This window comes from Oryctolagus cuniculus, chromosome 15 (genome assembly GCF_051225735.1).
Source record: "Oryctolagus cuniculus isolate XC-2025 breed Fujian yellow rabbit chromosome 15, ASM5122573v1, whole genome shotgun sequence".
Classification (NCBI taxonomy): domain Eukaryota; kingdom Metazoa; phylum Chordata; class Mammalia; order Lagomorpha; family Leporidae; genus Oryctolagus; species Oryctolagus cuniculus.
Window position 1 is genome coordinate 43,065,050 of NC_142881.1, and position 19,777 is coordinate 43,084,826.

Genomic DNA, 19,777 nt, shown 5'->3' on the forward strand with positions numbered 1-19,777 from the left:
CCCATTTACCACCCCAGACTTGCTGAAAACAAGAAACACAATCAGATCACATCAGTGAGCCATCATAAACCATAAAAGCTGCAGTGCTTTCTTGTAGCCCCAGAGGTCTTTTAGGAAGTGAGATTGGACATTTCCAAGGATATGTCACAGAAAAATAGAATTAAAAGATAACTTTTTGTGGTGCAAAAAATTGAAATCCATGCAGTTTTTTTCTTAAAAAGATTTATTTATTTATTTGAAAGGCAGAGTTACAGAGAGGCAGAGAGGCAGAGGGAGGGAGGCAGAGAGAAAGAGAGGTATCTTCCTTCTGCTGGTTCACTCCCCAGATAGTTGCAATGGCCAGAGCTCATGCACAGTTTTTAATAATAGATATTTCCATTAACTTCTTGAAGATCCTACCTGGTTGGATATGGTAGTTGTAGTCATTTAGCTATGTAAAATAATTCCAAGATGTGAAAATGCATGGTATTTACATTTTGCCTTAGGAGACATCAGGCATCAGTTGGAATGTTGTTTGCTACCTTTTGAGGCAGTAATTGGGTATAAAGAGTGTTTTTCTCTGAAATCCTAGGCTCTTCTAGGAAGAGCTTCTAGAGATGCCTCATTAGATAGTACAATAGATAATTTAGTGAATGTGACTAAATCTCCAAGATGGTATGTTTTGTTGATAAAGTTAATGTGCAGCCGATCTTTAGGCAGAAGGAATAATTTATATCCATTTCCATTATCCTACTTCTGATGTTTTTCTTTTTCCTAAAGATTTATTTATGTATTTGAAAAATTTATATATATAGAGGGAGAGACAGAGACAAAGAGAGATCTTCCATATGCTGGTTTACTCTCCAGATGGTCATATGAACCAGGGCTGAATGAGGCTGAAGCCAGAAGCTTCATCCTCGACTCCCATGTGGGTGGCAGGGGCCTTAACACTTGGGCCATCTTCTGCTGCTTTTTCCAGGCCATTAGCAGGGAGCTGGATTGGAAGTGGAGCAGCCAAGTCACTATCCAATGCCCATATATAATGGCAGCATCACAAGCCTTGGCTTTACCGGTTTTCTCACAATGCCACCTCTTCTTAAGTTCTAAGATGTTTTAAAAATGATTTTGATTGGGGCTGGCGATGTGGCCTAGCGGGTAAAGCCACTGCCTGTGGTGCTAACATCCCATATGGGTGCCAATTCAAGTCCTGGTTGCTCCTCTTCCAATTCAGCTCGCTGCTATGGCCTGGGAAAGCAGTAGAAGATGATCCAAGTGGTTGGGCCCCTGCAGCCCATGTGGGAGACTGAGAAGAAGCTCCTGGCTCTGGGATTTGGATTGGCCTAGTTCTGGTTGTTGCAGCCATTTGGGGAGTGAACCAGTAGATGGAAAACCTTTCTGTCTCTCCCTTTCTCTGTCTGTAGCTCTACCTCTCAAATAAATAAATAATTAAAATCTTCAAAAAAAGGTGGTTTTGATTTAGAGGTAAAATGAGAATTGAGAAGACAGAAAATAAATGTCACAGTTGTTTTTCCTTGCAAAGTTGGGAACTGCAGGCTTACCCTTTTTGGTGAAAAAGTTTTCTCAAACAAATTTGATGATCGGCTTCATTGTCCTGTAACATTTGAGAAAATGAATCTTGTTTTTGATGAATCTTGTAACGTGTAAAGTTCTTGTCAAGAACTCCAGCCTCAGAAGTGTTTTGTCAAGGCTATCTAATCAAAACTTCTTTTTCAGTCTTTCCATTTTATTTTCAAGGATGTGGAAAGTACTGAAGTACAGATAAAGGTAGCCTGATAGAGTAAAATCATATTCTGTTGGGTGCAAGTGACTGAAAACCCAAGTCAGACTCTTTAGTGAAAATGTGTCAGCACAGGTTAACTGAAAGTCCAGAGATGGGGCTGCCTTCAGGACACGTATGACTGGGAATCCAAATGATGTCATGAGGACACATTCTAGTTGTGTGTCAGTAGGCTACAAATGGAGATCCCCACCAGCCTCCAGTTCACATTATTGAGCGATCATCCAAGGTACTACATAAGCAACATTCTTGGCCCTACTGGCCATGTGCCTAGTGCTGGGCCAGTCACCGTGGCGAGGGTTGTGGGCCTGTTGGGATTGCATTGCTTAGTTCGTATGCTTCAGCCCTAGAGCCTCAGATCATTACAACTTCAGTTGAAGATGAAGCACAGGTCGATGGGCAGTGAGGAAAGGGTCCCTCCAAAGGAAAATCAAGGTAGTTACCAGGAGAGTCAGTGGGTGCAGGAAGGTAGCCTAATTATTATAATTATTATTAATGCATCTTTTTATGGTTTGCAATGCATTTCCAGGTGTATTTTCTTGTTTGATGTGAAAAATGTGTCAAGGAGGCAGAATAAAGAAGTGATTAAGCACATGGATCCTGGTGCCAGACTGAGTTTGATTATAAACTGCATAAGCTTTTGGACAAATCATTTAACCTCTCGGTACTCCAGTTTCTTCAACTGTGCAATAGGAATAAAGACACTGACCTTCAAGGGTTCTAGGAGGAACAAATTAATAGACATTTGCTGGGCACTTAGCACAGAGACTTATGTGTGCTGGTCTCTCTGTCTCTGGGTACAGTTGCTATCCATTTCATTTGACAGGTGTGGAAATCTAAAGTCACGTGTCCTATGAGGATCAACAGTCTGTCCCCTCATGTGTTGCTGTGTTGGGATTCTGGGTCATTTGTATTAATCATAAATCAAGGAAGCAGAGACCAAAACCACTGCAAAGTAGGCCTGCTTTGTGGAAGTACCCATGTGTATTACTGCCTATTCCCCTTGTAAGTTGGTCTTTCACGGCCCATATGAAGAGAGCCTCCAGATATACTCAGGATAACATTAGCTATGAGGAAGTTCACACTGGGATTGTTACCCCTTGGTGGGTACATGCTTGGGACAATCAGGGAAATCAAGGGTTGGCATGCACTCAGGAAATACTTGCTGATTGTTTAAATCAGATCCAGTCTTCCAAGCTTTTGGGGAAACAAAGATTTTTTTGGTGGGAGTTGACTTGAACCTGTCAGTGTGGGGAGGACATAATGACTGACCCAGAGGTTGGGCTCACAGCAGAATGTTGCTTTCCTAGGCCTGTAGCCAGTTCTGTCTAGAAAGAAGACACCATTTTCCTCCCTAATAGTGTGTCCTCACTGAGAATGTTGTTGTGAGAATTGGTCAGTGAATGAATGAAGGAGGATTGCTCTTGGGACTCAGACTTTGATATGACCCAGACATGTCAGGAGGGTCGTGTTTCGTTCTGAGGTAGTGACAATGGTTTCTTTGTATTTACTGTGGACTCAGGACACGGAATACTTAAAGTATTGCTGTGTGTAATGCATGATACACTCCCCAAATATGCAGTTCTGGAAGCAGGAAAAACTTAGCAGCACACACAGTTTTGGCTTTCCCTGCGGTGCTTTTGAGGAAAAAATGGTGCTGTTCAGTATTGGCAAAGCTGCCTGGTGGCCAGGCCCACCCGCTTCCCTGGATGACAGGCTGTGCCCTGCAGTTACTGTTTCCTCCCCCAGTGCAACTGTGCCTCTTGTGTGGGAGGACCTCAGCTATTTCTTGAATGAATAAACCCTTCTGAACTAGGCCTTTGCCTTCATTTGCAACTTCTTTTGAAAAGAAATTGTTTACCCTGTAGATTCTGCAAGAATTTCAGCTCTGAGTCTTATATCACAATTTGCCTGAAAACACCATAGTTTTTGTTGTTTCTTTAGATGGGGGTGGTGGTATTTAAGTATTGATTCCAACACCTGGTTTTACAATGATATGGATATTCCAAATACCAACACCTTTTCAGAGAGTAAAGGGATTAGCTACTAATTCTGTGGAAAGATCCTAAATTTGCCAAACACTTGTGGAAATCATACTAGGTTCTTTTTTTTTATTATTTTTTTTTTTTTATTTTTTGACAGGCAGAGTAGGCAGAGAGAGAGAAAGGTCTTCCTTTGCCATTGGTTCACCCTAAAATGGCCGCTGCGGCCAGCGTGCTGCGGCCAGCGCACCGCGCTGATCCAAAGCCAGGAGCCAGGTGCTTCTCCTGGTCTTCCATGGGGTGCAGGGCCCAAGTAATTGGGCCATCCTCCACTGCACTCCCGGGCCACAGCAGAGAGCTGGCCTGGAAGAGGGGCAACCAGGACAGAATCCGGTGCCCCGACCGGGACTAGAACGTGGTGTGCCAGTGCCGCCAGGCGGAGGATTAGCCTAGTGAGCCGCTGCGCCGGCCCATACTAGGTTCTTCATTTAATCCTACCTAACTTTGTTTTGAGCTCCTCTGGAGCCTTTTGCCTTGTTAAGTAGTCTGGGATTGAATATTAAAAGTTTCTTCATAGCCTTTAACCTGACCCCATTTTAAAGCTAAGAAAATAGGGTTGACCTTATTTCCTGTAATGTCAGCCACAAAAGTAATAACCACCCTGGTTTCTTGACAACATTCTTACCTTTCTTCTGTAGGAGAGGGAATGGAGGCATAGCCAAGGTATGGTTGGATAGCCACAAGCCTGCTATTAGCAGTCATACATACACTATACTCACAACTGATGTGGGCCAGTGTGGTGAGACCGGAGCTCTAAAACTGACCAGATATCTGAAGAAAACTGAGGGCTTGAACAAGCACCCTGTGCCCAGTTACCCAACCCCCTCCCACCCTTTATGTTCTCGTTTACTGAGTCTGGTGTCTCAGGTGAAGCTACTATGCATTCAGGACTGGGAATCTTTGAACTGGAGCAGTAGTTTGTAAAATGCGGAGCCTGCAGACAGCAGCATCAGTATCACCTGGTAACTTGTTAGAGGAATTGAAACTCCTAGGCTGGGGCCAGCAACCCGTATATTAATGAGCTCTCCTGCCGACTTTTTTTTTTATTGTTGTGAAAACAGAATTTACCATTTTAACCATTTTTAAGAGTGTTACATTTCAGTAGGGTAAAATATATTCACTTTGTTGTGCAACAAATCTCCAGAAGTTTTTCCATCATGCAGATCTGAAATACCATATCCGTTAGACAGCTCCCTTCCACTAACCTCTGGTAACCATCATTTGACTTTGTTTTCATGAATTTGATGACTTCGTATACCTCCTGTAAGTAGAGTGTCAGGGGGACTCAAATTTGAGAACTGCTGAGCCCCTAAAACTGGATTTGGCTCCTCTCATATAGGCCAGATTGTAAATCTCCAACTAACCCTGTCCCCGTGGTCCTTTCTCTGCCACCTTGCTGTTCTGTGTGGGTTTGATCACGTTGCTCACTTTCCCTGAAGTGGTCTCCTCATTTGTATAGAGGGGAACAACCTAGTTTGCAGAGCTGTGGGAAATGGGAAATGCTTACCCACAGGTGAAAGTGTTTTGTCAGTTTTCAGACAGTGTACAAAAAAGCCAGGGAGTGCAGATTGTAATATCCACTCTGTATTTGAAGGGCGGTGTTCTCCCACAAGCTTAGGCTGTTTCACCTCTGCCTCCCCTGTTTCTTACCCATTGCTTACCTGGTACTGTGTGAATGGGATTCACAGGTGTGCTAATAGCACATTTTGATTTAAGTTTCTTGCATGTAGATTTCATTTTCCTTGGATTTAATAATTGTCTTGCTTTTAGCAATGTGACTTTCTTTGCACTTAGCATTAATTTCATGACAAATAGCCTTGCATGTGAATCTTCTCTCCATACCTTAACACATGTTTTGACAATTGCCTTTTCTGGAAGAGCTCTCACATGGCATCTCCTGCCTCACTCCTGTCTAGACTCCACTTGTCTGTAGGCCCGCTGTGCACTGTTTCCTGGGACTCTGCCTTTGGTTCCGTTCTGGGGATGTCTCTTATTGTGTTCCTGCATTGGCTTCCTTGTCCCTCATCTCCTATTCTTGTTTTATTCCCTTATTTTGGCAGAGCACATTTTCGGGAAGCATCTTAACAAATTACACATGGGAGGTAAGACTTTTGGGTGTTATATACCTGAGAATGTCACATTCATATATAATTCATAGCCTGGCTTGGTGTGGAATTCCAGGTGGGAAATCACTGAGCTGTGGAGTAGGCAAGGCGCTGTTTGTTGTCTCTCGGCATGGGGCACACGTTGACTCCCAGGCCTTTGTAAGGTGGCTTTGTTTTCGTGCTTTTTCTCCTAGGTTCCCGGTTCTTCTCCTTATCTTCAGTGTTGGGAAATCTCATGGTCATATTCCTTGGTGGGTAGTCTGTTCTCATTTCTTGGCCTGAGGTCCCACGGACCCTTTCAGTCTGGAAGGTCACAGCCTTCATGTTTTAGAAATTCTTCTGAAGTATGTGTTTTCCCTGTTGTCTTGCTCTGGAATATCCTGTTGAATGTTGCCTTGTCCCACCTCTCTTTTCTCCTATTTTCTGTCTCTGCTTTATGTCCCACCTCTCTTTTCTCCTATTTTCTGTCTCTGCTTTAACGCTTTTTTCCTTAAGCTGTTTCTTAAATTTATCTCTTAGCCTATTAAATTTTCCTTTTATTTATTTTCTGTTTTCTGACAACTCTTTTATTGTTGCTTTTCTCTGAATGCTTTTATTTTATACAATCCTGTTTTTTTTTTTTTTTTTGACAGGCAGAGTGGACAGTGAGAGAGAGAGAGAGAAAGGTCTTCCTTTGCCGTTGGTTCACCCTCCAATGGCCACCGCGGCCGGCGCACCGCGCTGATCCGATGGCAGGAGTCAGGAGCTTCTCCTGGTCTCCCATGGGGTGCAGGGTCCAAGCACTTGGGCCATCCTCCACTGCACTCCCGGGCTACAGCAGAGAGCTGGCCTGGAAGAGGGGCAACCGGGAAAGAATCCGGTGCCCTGACCAGGACTAGAACCCGGTGTGCCGGCGCCGCAAGGCGGAGGATTAGCCTAGTGAGCCGCAGCACCGGACACAATCCTGTTATTTTATGACAGAATATTTTTTCTTAGCTCTGTTAGCCTGAAGTTGTTTTTTTTTTTTTTTAAGCTTGCTTTTTCTGGGTAATTTTTCTTTCAAGTTCCTTTTTCCTCCCATTTGTTTCTATCTTTCATATTAGATCCTCTTTTTATGTGTCTGATGATCCTTGAATGTCTGTTTATGATTAAGCATATGGCTTCATAAATTGCAAAATTTAGCTTCTTTGGGTCTGTTATGTCAGTTGCTGTTATCTGATTTCCAACTTTAAAGTTTTTAACATTTTGCTATCTGCTCCTGTTTTCTCAGTCCTTGTAGATTTTTGCCTTTAAAAAGAAATAGCTGCTGTTGTATTGGGATTTTAAGAGGATGAGGAACTAAATGTGTGTTCATCTACTGTTTTAAAAGATTCAGGTCAGGATTTGTAGTGTTGGTGGTTTGGTCAGCTGCACACCTGCTGCCATGAGCATTAGCTGGTGTTCTTTTATTTTTAAGGCATGATATATATTTAGATGGTCTCCGCAGAGACTTTGGCTTTCTTGTTAAGTCTGCAGTAACTGCCTCTTTTTTCAGCTGAAGGCACTTATTTCAGGTGCTAAAATACCAATAAATTTATAAATGATAATTGGGCCTTGTGATTAAAGAATTCTAAAAAAAAAAAAAAAACACCTCAGTGGTGTTTCTAAAGGGAATTTTCTGAGGGTAAGCGTATAATCCTTAGATTAAAATGCAGCTGACACATTAAACCTTTCATGAAAAGCCAAATAATAGGCTTTAATGCCGTTTGCCCTTGACCACCCACAAAGGACATTCCTGCAGGCCACAGAGATTGGGCATAAATGCAGCATAGAGAGTGGAGCTGTATTTGTGATATTGATCCCTAGTAAATGTTTCAATAAAGCATTGAAGCTCAGACCATCAGAGTAGGGAGAAAACTATTGTTAGCTTTAATTTTGACAGCAGGTCTCTGCAAAAACGAGGAGGTTAATTTAGGAGGGTAGAATGGTTTGTTGAAGTCTGGAGCCAGGAGCTTCATCCTGGTCTTCCATGTGGCTGGCAGGGGGCCCAAACACCTGGACCATCTTCTGCTGCTTTTCCCATGTCAATAGCAGGGAGCTGGATTGGAAGTGGAGCAGCCAAGACTGAACGGGCATCTATATGTGATTCCAGTGTCGCAGGTGGCAGCTTTACCTGCTACGCCACAATGCTGGCCCCTAAATGTCCCCCTGCCCTTTTATTCATTAATATAAAGAGAACAGATTTTATGCATTCCATAGTTACAGTTCCAAGAAGATGGTGATAAACCCAGCTCCTTTCTGTGCTCTCAGAAGCTGTGTGTCTTCTGTCACATATCCTTGTTTCCTTCTGAGGAAGTCCTGGCTTATTGTGCAGTGACTGAGATGGTTGCTCCTGACCCTCGCCTTGATTAGATAACAGGAACCCTCTTCAAAAGCTCTTCAGTAGCTCCATCCCTAGGAAAGCAGGCAGCTTCCCTGCTGATTGCTGTGGAATCTTGCCCAAGATTCTTCCCTTTGGCTGTGCAGAGCTATGTGCAAAACACAGAGATTACTTTCTGTTGAAAAGGCTTGGCCTGTTTATGAAGCTTTGAGGAAATCAGATTTATAGGTTTCCCAAGTTTAGGAAGTAGCTCACTCTGGTTATTGAAGGTGCTGACGGTAGAGGGTGAATTTCAGTTATTTTCTTGAGGTGGAATTAAAATGAAGAAGCAGTACAGTACTGCAGAGACTCCTGGTTGTTTAAATTATGAATCCTTACATGTTAGGAAAAGGACATTTTTGTTTAATTAGCAACTCTTCCCTTTCTCTGTACTTTTGACTCTTGCCGATGCTGTCCAAATATGTGTTCTTATTTCTGTATGTATCTGGTGGTGAAAGAAACCGGAGGAGCTATGTCCATTACTTAGCAAACATAGACGTGGGTTTTCAGTGCCAAGAGGGAACCCTGCAGATAATGATGGCTTAGCTGTCTAGTGCCCAGCTTGGGTTTCCTGAGTTGCGTCATCCTGGTTGATTTTCTCAGTTGCTGTCTCTCCCACAGTTCCCCCTTTTAAAGCTGTAGCCCAAGCATGAGCAAAATAGCTCTCGTTACTATCAGTCTAACTGAAGAAGCTGGTGACTTCCAAAAGACTTCTCAACTCTTTGTGAAGGTGAGCAAAGGAGACTAAATCTTTTTTTTTTTTTAATTAAAAGATCTGTAACTGTTATTTGCAGAAACTACCAGTTTCTGATATCGCCAGAACAGTTCACCCCCAGAGCTCGACATCCCAGCTCCATGCAGTATGTATAGACTGCCAAATGAAAAAGCCAACAAGAACCAAATACATAGGGTTTCCCACTGGATTTAGATTATATGCCCACGGGACAACCAATGTTTAGAATTCTGTTCTATTGCCAATATAATGTTGTACTTAATATGTGCTAATTATCATTTATATTCTTTAATAAACTTCTGTTGGGAGAAGCTTATCTTATATATACATTATAACATATGGGACATCAAAAGTGCTATTGGAAAATGAAGGATTCAATTTGTGACGTAGATGACTTTTGTGATCCAAAAAATATGTAAACTATTTTGAGACAGAAAACAGCTTTGTCATTTGTCATTTGAGATTGTCATGAATAGGCCCCTCATCTGGCTGAGAATTTAACTACCCGGTTTCTCTGTGGGAAAAATTGTCCTTTAGAAAGAATGAATGAAATATTCTATCTATTGTGAGACTCCCCCAGCTTTTGGAGGGTGGTAAGAAGAAAGGGTAGCATTATTGGAATTTGACTATTCTGCCAAAAGGAGTGTGCAGCAGGGACAAGGATGACTGGTCAGGTGCTCTGTAATCGGCATCCTTGAGAGTACTGGCTTTTCACGTGACGCCGCAGTATGCAGTGCCTTGTGTGGAAGACATAGTTGCAACACTGAGAGATTTACTGCTGGTCCATAATGAGGACCAACTGGCCATGGCATGTGTTTTAAGGATTTGTTTACTTATTTACTTGAAAGGCAAAATAACAGGAAGAAAGGGAGAGATGGAGCAGAGAGAGATCTTTCATCTTCTGCTTCACTCTCCAAATTCCCCAACCTCTGGGGCTGGGCTAAGTAGAAGCCAGGAGCCATGAACTCCATCTGGGTCTCCCACTTGAATGACAAGGGTTCAAATGCTACTGACTTCCCGGGCACATTGGTAGGAAACTGGATTGGAAGTATCCAGGAACTGGCATGGTTTCTGAACTTACGCCCCCAAGTGGGATTGCTGGATTAGTTGGTAGTTATGTTTTTAGTTTTTTGAGAAGTCTCCATGCTGCTTTTCATAGCTGCTGGAGCTTTTGCATTCCTATCAGCATTATGCGAGATTCTGATTTCTCTGTGACCTTGCTGCTACTTGTTTGTCATTTTGATAATAGCCATTGTAACAGGGGTGAGGTGATATCTCATTTTGATTTTAATTTGTATTTCCCTGATGATTAGTGATGTTAAGCATTTTTCCCTGTGCCTTTGGATATTTGTATGTATTCTTTGAAAAATATCTATTGACTCCTATGCCCATTTTGTAATTGAATTATTTATTTATTGCTATTCAATGTTAGGAATTCTTTATACAAGGGGGATTTAGAAAGTTCAGAGAAAAATAGAATTAAAAGAGAATGTGCATTTTCCATAAACTTTCTGAAGTCCCTGTCATATATTCTAATCACATACACATATGTGTGTATGGCTTGCAGATATTTTCTCTGATTCTGTCGGTTACTGTCTTACCCTGTTGATTGTTTCCTTTGCTGTGCAAAAGCTTTTCTTTATTAAGCTCACTTAATTGTTTTTGCTATTCCTGTTTGTTTTCCATGTCATATCCAAGGAATCATTGCCAAATACAGTGTCAAGTTTTATCCCTGTCTTCTTCCAGGAGTTTTCTGATTTCAGATTTTATGTTCAAATTTTTAATCCATTTTGAGTAATTGTAATTTCCTTTCTTTTGATATGGCACAGTTTATTGAAATGATTGTCCTCTCTTTATTGTATATTCCTGGCATTTTAGTTGAAGATCAGTTGACTGCATATGCGTGGCTTTTTTTTTTTTCCTGGATGATTTCCTGTTCAGTTGATCTATATATGTCTGTCTTCATGTTAGTGCCATATTATTTTGTTCTTTGTTTTTCTTGCTCAAAATTGATTTAACTATTCAGAGTCTTTTGTGTTTCCATATGAACTTCATGTTTGTTGTCTTCTATTTACAGAAGTAAAAAAGAATCTGTGGGATTTTGAGAGGGATCGTTTAGATTTCTTTGAGTAATATGGACATTTTAGTAATTTTTTTGTAGTTCAGGAACCTAGGGTTATCTTTATATGTCCTTTTTTAATTCCCTTTGTTAGTATTTTAGGGTTTTCTGTATACAAATATATCTCCTCTTTGTTTAGGTTTGTTTCTAAGTATTTTATTTTTGTGGTGCTATTGTAAATGGGATCCTTTTCTTAATTTCCTTTCTGGGTTTTTCACTGTTGGTATATAGAAACACAACTCATTTCTGTATATTGTTTTCATGTCATGTAAATTTGTTTAGTTTTCTTATTCTAACAGGGTTTTTTTTAGTAGAGTCTTTAGTGTTTATGTATATGATCATATTACTTGCAAACTGAGATGAGTTTACTTTTTTTTCTTCAACTTGGGTGCCTTTTATATTTCTTCGTCTTGCCTAATTGCTCTGGATTAGGACTTCTGCTTACGTTGAATAAAAGTGAGTATGGGCATCTTGTTCCAGATCTTAGAGGAAAGGCTTTTAGTTTCCCCCCCCATTGAGTGTATGACATCAATTGTGGTCTTTGAGTTAGTGGCCTTTATTGCTGAGAAAGTTTGCTTCTATACTTATTTTATTGAGAGTTTTTAACAGAAAAGAGTGTTGAATTTTGGGTGCCTTTTCAGCATGTATTGAGATGGTTATGTGATTAGGGCCATAGTTTTCAAGTAGAATGTGTGTCCTGGGGTTCTTCCTGCCACAGTGACAAAGGGGTGTGCAGAGAGCTCTCAGAGGAAAGGTAGTCTGGTGCTGTGTCTTCTGTAGAGTTCTCTGTTCATGTTAGAAACCTTGGTATGGAGGCCGGCGCTGTGGTGTGGGGAGTGAAGCCACTGCCTGCAGTGCCGGCATCCCATATGGGCACCAGTTTGAGTCTGAGCTGCTTTACTTTCGATCCTGCTCTCTTCTGTGGCCAAGTAGAAGATTGCCCAAGTTCTTGGGCTCCTGCACCTACGTGGGAGACCTGGAAGAAGCTCCTGGCTTCGGATTGGTCCAGCTGTGGCTGTTGTGGCTGTTTGGGCAGTGAAGCAGTGGATGGAAGACCTCTCTCTGCCTCTGCCTCTGCCTCTCTCTCTCTATAACTCTGCCTTTCAAGTAAATAAATACATTTTTTTTAAAAAAGAAACCTTGGTCTATATCGTTATAAATAATGCAAACAGGGCCTGCAGTTTATTTTCTTTCCATAAATAATACTAGAAAAGAGAAATGCAGAAGGTAGCGAACAAGACCAGAATAGAGTGATGAAGGGAAGCTAAAGTAAGAGGAAAACAAAAAGCATGCCTTTCTAACTGGCAGGCATTCGCAGTTTATGTATATTTAGTTTAAAAAAATCAGCAAACAGCTAGGCATCTTTGCAGTTCTGTGTTTTTTATTAATTTTGGCAAGGTCTTTGAATCAGAGTTTTGCTTTTTTTTTTTTTTTTGACAGGCAGAGTGGACAGTAAGAGAGACAGAGAGAAAGGTCTTCCTTTTCCATCTTCCTTTCCCCCAATGGCCGCTGTGGCTGGCACGCTGTGGCCGGTGCACCGCGCTGATCCGAAGCCAGGAGCCAGGTGCTTCTCCTGGTCTCCCATGTAGGTGCAGGGCCCAAGGACCAGGGCCATCCTCCACTGCCCTCCCGGACCACAGCAGAGAGCTGGACTGGAAGAGGGGCGACCGGGACAGAATCCGGCGCCCTGACCAGGACTAGAACCTGGTGTGCCGGTGCCGCTAGGTGGAGGATTAGCCTAGTGAGCCACGGCGCCGGCCTGAATCAGAGTTTTAGCAATGGAAACTGTCAAATACTTCGTTATGGAAGATCTTGGTATGAACACGTGGTTGTGGAGCTACAGTGGTGGAAGGGCCTCTCCCCTGCCCCAAGTCTGAAGAGAACCTCAGAGCACTGCAGAGCACACTTGAAACCCTGCACTGTTACTGTTTCATGGGCAAGGCATTGTGACTTCTTTAGGTGCTGGCAGATGCTAGTGTTGGGGAGCCAGGAACAGGTAGTTTGACCTCAGACCATCCTCTGCCCTCACACAAGGAGGCCTGCCCAGACTTTCTCTCCGTGTTATCTGAGAAGCTTGTGCTAGGTGGATTCCCTTGTGTACTGCAGTACTCTAGCGTTTATGGTTGCAGTCCCATCCTGGTGATGAGTTTCAGGAGTTGCTTCATTTTGCCCAGAAGAAGAAATGCTAGCATTGAAGGCAGTGGCTTTGCCCTGGAGCCTGATTTACAGAACAACTGTGGTCAGCTGGCCAGGGAATACTTTACTGATGCAGTTGTCTTTCTAGGTAAGGAGATAGGTGTTCTCTGTGTTAGCCAGGTCCTGTGGAGAGAATCAATAGGATATATTAAGGGGTATTTGTTGACTCGTGTGTTTATGGCAGCTGAGAAATCTCACTGTCATCTGTAGGCTGGAGACCCTGGGATGCCAAGGTCCAGAAGCCTCAGAACCAGGCAATCCAAGGGTATAGCTCTCAGGTCCATGCTGAAAGCCTGAGTGCCAACAAGGGGGTCACTAGTGTAAGGCCAGAAGCTGATGTTGGAGGCAAGATAGCTGTGTCCCAGCTCTCAGAGCCAGAGACAAATTCCCCTCTGTATTTAGTTTCTCCAGACCCCTAGCCAGTGAATGGTGCCCACCTACCTCAGGGCGCAGTCCTCTCACCTAGTCCACTCAGACTCACCTGCTAATCTCTTTTGGAAACGCCTCAGTAGACACTGGTGCTTAGTGCCCAGCAGATGTGACTGTCATCCTGTTAGGTATTATTGTGCCGGAGTGATACTCAAGAATCGTGACGTGATCAGCACTACATGCTGCCACTCTTCACGTGCCACCCTCCCAGGCAACTGTGCTCACTGCAGGAATAGATGCCAGACTTTGTGTGCAGTGCACCAGGATTCCAGTGTGCTTTTGTCAGTTCTTATCTTTGTGAATCGTAAGCCTCTGTCTTTTCCTAATGTCCACTGTGTTCTCTTAAAGCTGTAACTATGAAATTGATAGTGGTCTGTTCATGGCTCTCTCCTGGGGCAGGGAATGTGCCCCAGGAAATGTGCTCATGTCTGGGCATGAGCAAAGTAGCCTCATAAAGATGTGTTTCTTAATCTTTTTACCGTTTTAGGTTTCCTTTCCCTGCATGGAGTGTACAGGAGAAAGAATTTGTTTATAAAACAAACTGAATTTATTAGATGGTCATTCATTTTTCCACTTTGTGTCAGTAATTTGATTGAGTCTTGGTCAGCAAGAGAGGGCTGGTTTTGGCAGTTGAGCTTGGTATAATTTTTGCCAGGGGCAAGGAGTGTTTGGCAGATAGCTTGTCCAGAAGAATACGGAGTCGGTTTCTTTTACCCTTTGCAATAACAGAGAATTGAGGGACCTTTCGTTAGAACTGTGCTGTCAGGACCACACCTGAACTGTGGATGCAGAGCAGTAACGCATACACCTTGCTTGTGTCTGCCTCTCATTGTACTCATTGGGACTTTTAAAACTCTCTTTTAGAAAGAATTCCATGTATAATGCAGTGTCACTACAAATAGTGTTATAAAGGACCACATTATGCTGATTTCTTCCAGCATTTTTTAAGAATAAGTTCAGAATAGGTGAAGTCCACAAGGAATGTCAGTTTCCTTTGAATCATTAACATTGCAGGGATTGACCTGAGGCTTAATAATGGACTTCCTGGAAGTGATTTTGTATGACTCAGTGATTTCACATAACTGACCTCAATCTAATTCTTTATAACCTTTGGTACTGAGGGACCAGGACAAGATGTTTGTCACATGATACTTTCTGCGATTAGGAAATGCTGTTTTTTTTTGTTTGTTTGTTTGTTTGTTTGTTTTTGACAGGCAGAGTGGACAGTGAGAGAGAGAGAGACAGAGAGAAAGGTCTTCCTTTGCCGGTGGTTCACCCTCCAATGGCCACCGCGCTGATCCGATGGCAGGAGCCAGGAGCCAGGTGCTTTTCCTGGTCTCCCATGGGGTGCAGGGCCCAAACACTTGGGCCATCCTCCACTGCACTCCTGGGCCACAGCAGAGAGCTGGCCTGGAAGAGGGGCAACCAGGACAGAATCCGGTGCCCCGACTGGGACTAGAACCCGGTGTGCTGGCACCGCTAGGCGGAGGATTAGCCTAGTGAGCCGCGGTGCAGGCGCCGGCCAGAAATGCTATTTTGAATAATAAAGACAATGAGGATAGTACCTTCCATTGTTTTTCCAGGGCTTTCCTCTGGGAATAAGAAGCTTGGAAATCAAGAAGAACTTTAGTTAGTTCTCATATAATCTCTTCATAGAGTACACAGTTAGCAGTACTTTGCCAGTGTAGAATTTTTAAGAAGTTTACCCATATACTCCTAGAAGGTAGCAGATGTCCTTGAAAAAGAGCCAGGGAGATGAAACACGTTGCTGACCCTATGGCACACTGGCTGCTGGATGCCATCTTGGAGCCTTGTCACAGGGCTCTTTTTTTTTTTTTTTTTAAGATTTATTTTACTTGAAATTCAGAGTTACACAGAGAGAGAAGGTCACAAGGGCCACAGCTGAGCTGATCCAAAGCCAGGAGCCAGGAGCTTCTTCCGGGTCTCCCATACTGGTGCAGGGGCCCAAGGACTTGGGCCGTCTTCCACTGCTTTCCCAGGCCATAGCAGAGAGCTGGATCAGAAGTGGAGCAGCTCGGTCTCAAACCAGCGCCTATATAGGATGCGGGCACTGCAGGCAGCTAAGCCTGCTAAGCCACAGCGCTGGCCCCATCACAGACTCTTAAACCAACTTCCTAATGTGGGATCACTCCAGCTGCTTCAGCGGGTACATGAAGACTGCAGGCTGGGAAGCTGCCTGTTCAGATTCCAAAACATGATGAAATCACTGACCCCAGGCCCATTTGTCTCCAAAGTCTATGCTTAATGAACATGTGGTAGAAAATACCCTTTTACCAAATCTGGAATGTGTATTTTTCTGAAATCTCTGGTTCCTCCTTCCCTGACTTCATTACTGTTCATCCCTTCTGAAAAAGCATACTTCCCATCCACACTATGTACTCCATCTGAAGTGCCCCAGGTAGCACTTAGACCCCAACTCTTGTGGACGAAGAGATAACCACTTCAGTTCTTTATAGATGGTTTCTCTTGTTTATGTAGGGGAAAAGTGCTCATAGGAGTGCAAACTGCAGTTTGTGTATGCTTTTGTTTTTGAAGCCAGTGTTTATTTTCAGTAGTCTTTAGGAAGATGAGTTGGCATGATGCACTGGTTGGGGATGACGGGCGTTCTGACAGGGCTGGCTAGCTGTAGTCATGGAGGAGAGTTCCATTAGCTAGATGGACAGAAGGCAGGCAGCACAGGATCCTGATGGTCCCTTGGCTCAAAGATAATGTGCTAGGTGTTTGTGTTCCTGCATTCCTTCCTCTATTCGCATGTTCATGGGTTTCCCAAGCATTATTGAATGGCTACTATTTTTGAGCTCTGTTCAGTACTGCTGTGTAAGAACGAATAGTGTGGGAAATTTTATCTGCCTCCTTTTAATGGAAAGTTAGGAAGATATAACACTTACTGGGACCTTGGAAAAGTTCTGCTCTAGCGGTACTAGAGGCTTTCTGCTGATAACGGTAGGGTGTTGTAGTGGTGTATTTTAGAAATGTGGTGATTGAGGCAAAAATGTTTACAATACTGTGAGAGTCTTACTTCTGCTTTTTTTTTTTTTTTTTTTTTTTTTTTTGCTACCAATTAGACAAGTGTCCAGAAACCGCTACCCACACCTGAAAAGTTGCATGGTAAATAAAATGAGTCATCATAAGAACATTTGATAAGTTCCTGTAAACAAACATTTAAGTAAAAAAATCAGTAATGAAATAAGAGTTATTGTGCTTTGGAAATTTGATATTTCTAGAATGGGTAAAATCCAGGGACTATTTGTTAGAAAGTAGGAAGGACATCTTCTCCCCTCTTTTAACCCTGGAGAATGGAATTTTGAAGCATTTGAAATAGCTGTGTGTGTGTGTGTGTGTGTGTGTTATTTTTTACAGTCCACTTTATGATCTGTCTAAAATAAGAAGACCAAATTTATCTGGGTCAGGCAGATAAGACAACTTGGTGAAGTGGGCCGGATGTTAGGTAACGGTGGAGGTTGGGCACTATGATAGACTGGAAGCTCTGTGTCCTTTGGAACAGGAGCCCTGGCTGTTTGAAGCCTGCTTCTCTTTGCCAGGTGGCTGCTCCAGTAGGGAGTGGCAGGAGGGAAGACCTTTTGGTTTTCATGGAGATGCAGATTTGTAAGTAACTGATTAAAAACTTTGAACAGCACCCATGCCATGTGGGTCAGATACAACCTGTCTGTGACTTGGTGTTTGGCTTATTGTTGACTTACTGTCTTGGCATTTGGGTCACTGTTTGGAGCCTTTAGCTTTTGTATTGCTGGAATGTATTATATGTGATGAACCTAGAGGCTCACAAAATGATTTCTTAGACATTTAAAAATGGATAATTTTAAATGTCAGTTACAGAATTTCCAGTAGACTTGAACTTTCTCCATTTGTTATGAGATTAGCTATAAATGCATACCTATGGTGCCTTGAACACAGTAGGACTTAAATACAGATTTGTTTAACTGGATTGAATGCTGAAGAGTTTAAAAACTCATAGCCTTACAATGTAGAAGAATCAGAGAAATGTGAAAACAGAAGAAGCTGTCAAAAGAGAAAAGCAAAGAAAATCAATATGTTTTCTGGACATAACATCCACTGCTGTGTCAAGCAAATAGAGAGTCTGTTTCAGAAACAAAAGACCAACAGCAAAGTTAAGGTGGGAAAACAGTGGCTTGTGCAGACTCATTGAAAGCCACTTCTGTAGTATGTATCTTTGCTCAGTCTCGTTTTCTAAACTGTCACTTCTCCAGCTTGACTTCTTTTGATGTTTTATTTTTGTCATCCTCTTGTACTTAGGGAAGCCAAAGGTTGTCAAAATTTTCACACCCTTGTCTGTATGTTTTTGGGTGCACATAACAACTTGAAGCAGAAAAAAACATTTGTTGGAAGAACACTCCACATTTACTGAAGGAGTATTAAGTAGCCAGAACCATGACTTAAGATGAACCACTGGAACAGCAAGCCCCTGCTCTGCATGGACACCCTGGGGACGATGACCCTGTGGGCACCTCCCCATCGTTAAGCAGCGGCATCCTCTGTCATGCTGTGCTGCTTGCTCCAGTCCAGAATCCTGGGAGGAGCATCTGATGATCATGGGGAAATGCTGGGTGCCAGGCATGGAGAAAGCGATGGCTTGCTTGGTATCTCTGATGGACTGGGGCCCTGTCTCTTAGACTCACCCCCAACAGGGAGACACCATTGTATTAACATTCAAGTTGCTCCCAGGGGAGAAGAATGGAGGGCTCTGAAGCCGACTAGAGGCAGAAGAAGTTGGAGGCCATGTCACTCCTAGGGCTTGTGGTAGAGGGTCCCAGGTTACATTACTTGCCCAGGACCCTTGATGGTAGATTTTGGGTTTTAACTCATTTATACCCAACTTTTTTTTTTTTTTTTTTTTTTGACAGACATAATTAGACAGTGAGAGACAGAGACAGATAGAAAGATCTTCCTTCCATTGGTTCACCCCCCCCAAATGGCTGCTACGGCCGGAGCTACACCAACCTGAAGCCAGGAGCCAGGCACTTCCTTCTGGTCTCCCATGCGGGTGCAGGGCCCAAGTGCTTCGACCATCCTCCACTGCCTTTCTGGGCCACAGCAGAGAGCTGGACTGGAAGAAGAGCAACCGGGACTAGAACTCGGCGCCCACATGGGATGCCGGCGCTGCAGGTGGAGGATTAACCAAGTGAACCCTGCGCCGACCCCTATACCCAACTTTCAAGGCCGTGGTCTTAACTAGTTCATATCCCAGGTGTAACATGAACATGTTTGATGTGACATGAAGGGCAGCATTTTCAATTTTCAAGTCCTGGGGGTGCTGCTTAGTTTTCATTCTGAGCAGATGTAGTAGTCAGTGCCACACTGATGATGTCGTCTTCAGCTTTGCAGCAGTGAGAAATTGCTCGATGTCAGTGAGTGGTTTGGCACAGAGGGTTTGTATAAGTATCTTCTTATGCTTAGTTCTTCAAAGTGGTTTTGGTCATGTGTCTGCTGGGTGCCAGCCATTGTGTACTAAAACTTGGGTGCTGAATTGAGGAAGATGATTGCAGTCCCTTTCTTACTTGCTGTAGAGAGAAGAAAAGGGTAAGCAACATTGGATACATGTCTTGTTTTATTGATTAAAAAAATAAACAGAAGGAATGCTTTGGAAGGTTAAATAGATGTTTAAAGTCATAGAATGGCAGAGGGTAAGAAGAGGGCAGACAGTGGAATTACTTTAAAAAGCCTGCAGAATGAGCTTTTCCCTCTTGCCCTTTGTGATCTTTGTGCCTCTCCCCCTTCCTTGGATGGCTATAGCGTTTGTCTCTTTCCTGACACCCACTGTCCCCATCCTGTGTTATGAGTAATGTGCCCATTTGTGGAAGGCTTAGCACATGCTCTTTCCTGCTTTTCCTCAATGAACATTTTTTTTTTAAAGATTCATTTATTTATTTCAATTACAGAGTTACAGAGAGAAAGAGAGAGGGGGAGAGAGAGAGAGAGAAAGATCTTGCATCTGCTAG

The 19,777-nt window shown here is 43.0% G+C and overlaps 1 protein-coding gene across 25 annotated transcripts in view; it reads left to right on the forward strand.

Annotated features, from left to right (window-relative positions):
• The window catches only part of SGMS1 (sphingomyelin synthase 1), a 338,931-nt gene that overhangs the window by 49,565 nt on the left and 269,589 nt on the right, over positions 1 to 19,777 (forward strand). For 6 of the 25 annotated variants that reach the window (XM_089314844.1, XM_089314843.1, XM_089314840.1 and 3 more), the window contains exon 3: positions 5,880 to 5,921. The exons of the other annotated variants lie outside the window; for them this stretch is intronic. The gene's annotated coding sequence lies outside the window, so the exon portion shown is untranslated. The remainder of the gene's footprint in view (positions 1 to 5,879; positions 5,922 to 19,777) is intronic. 25 annotated transcript variants of the gene reach the window in all.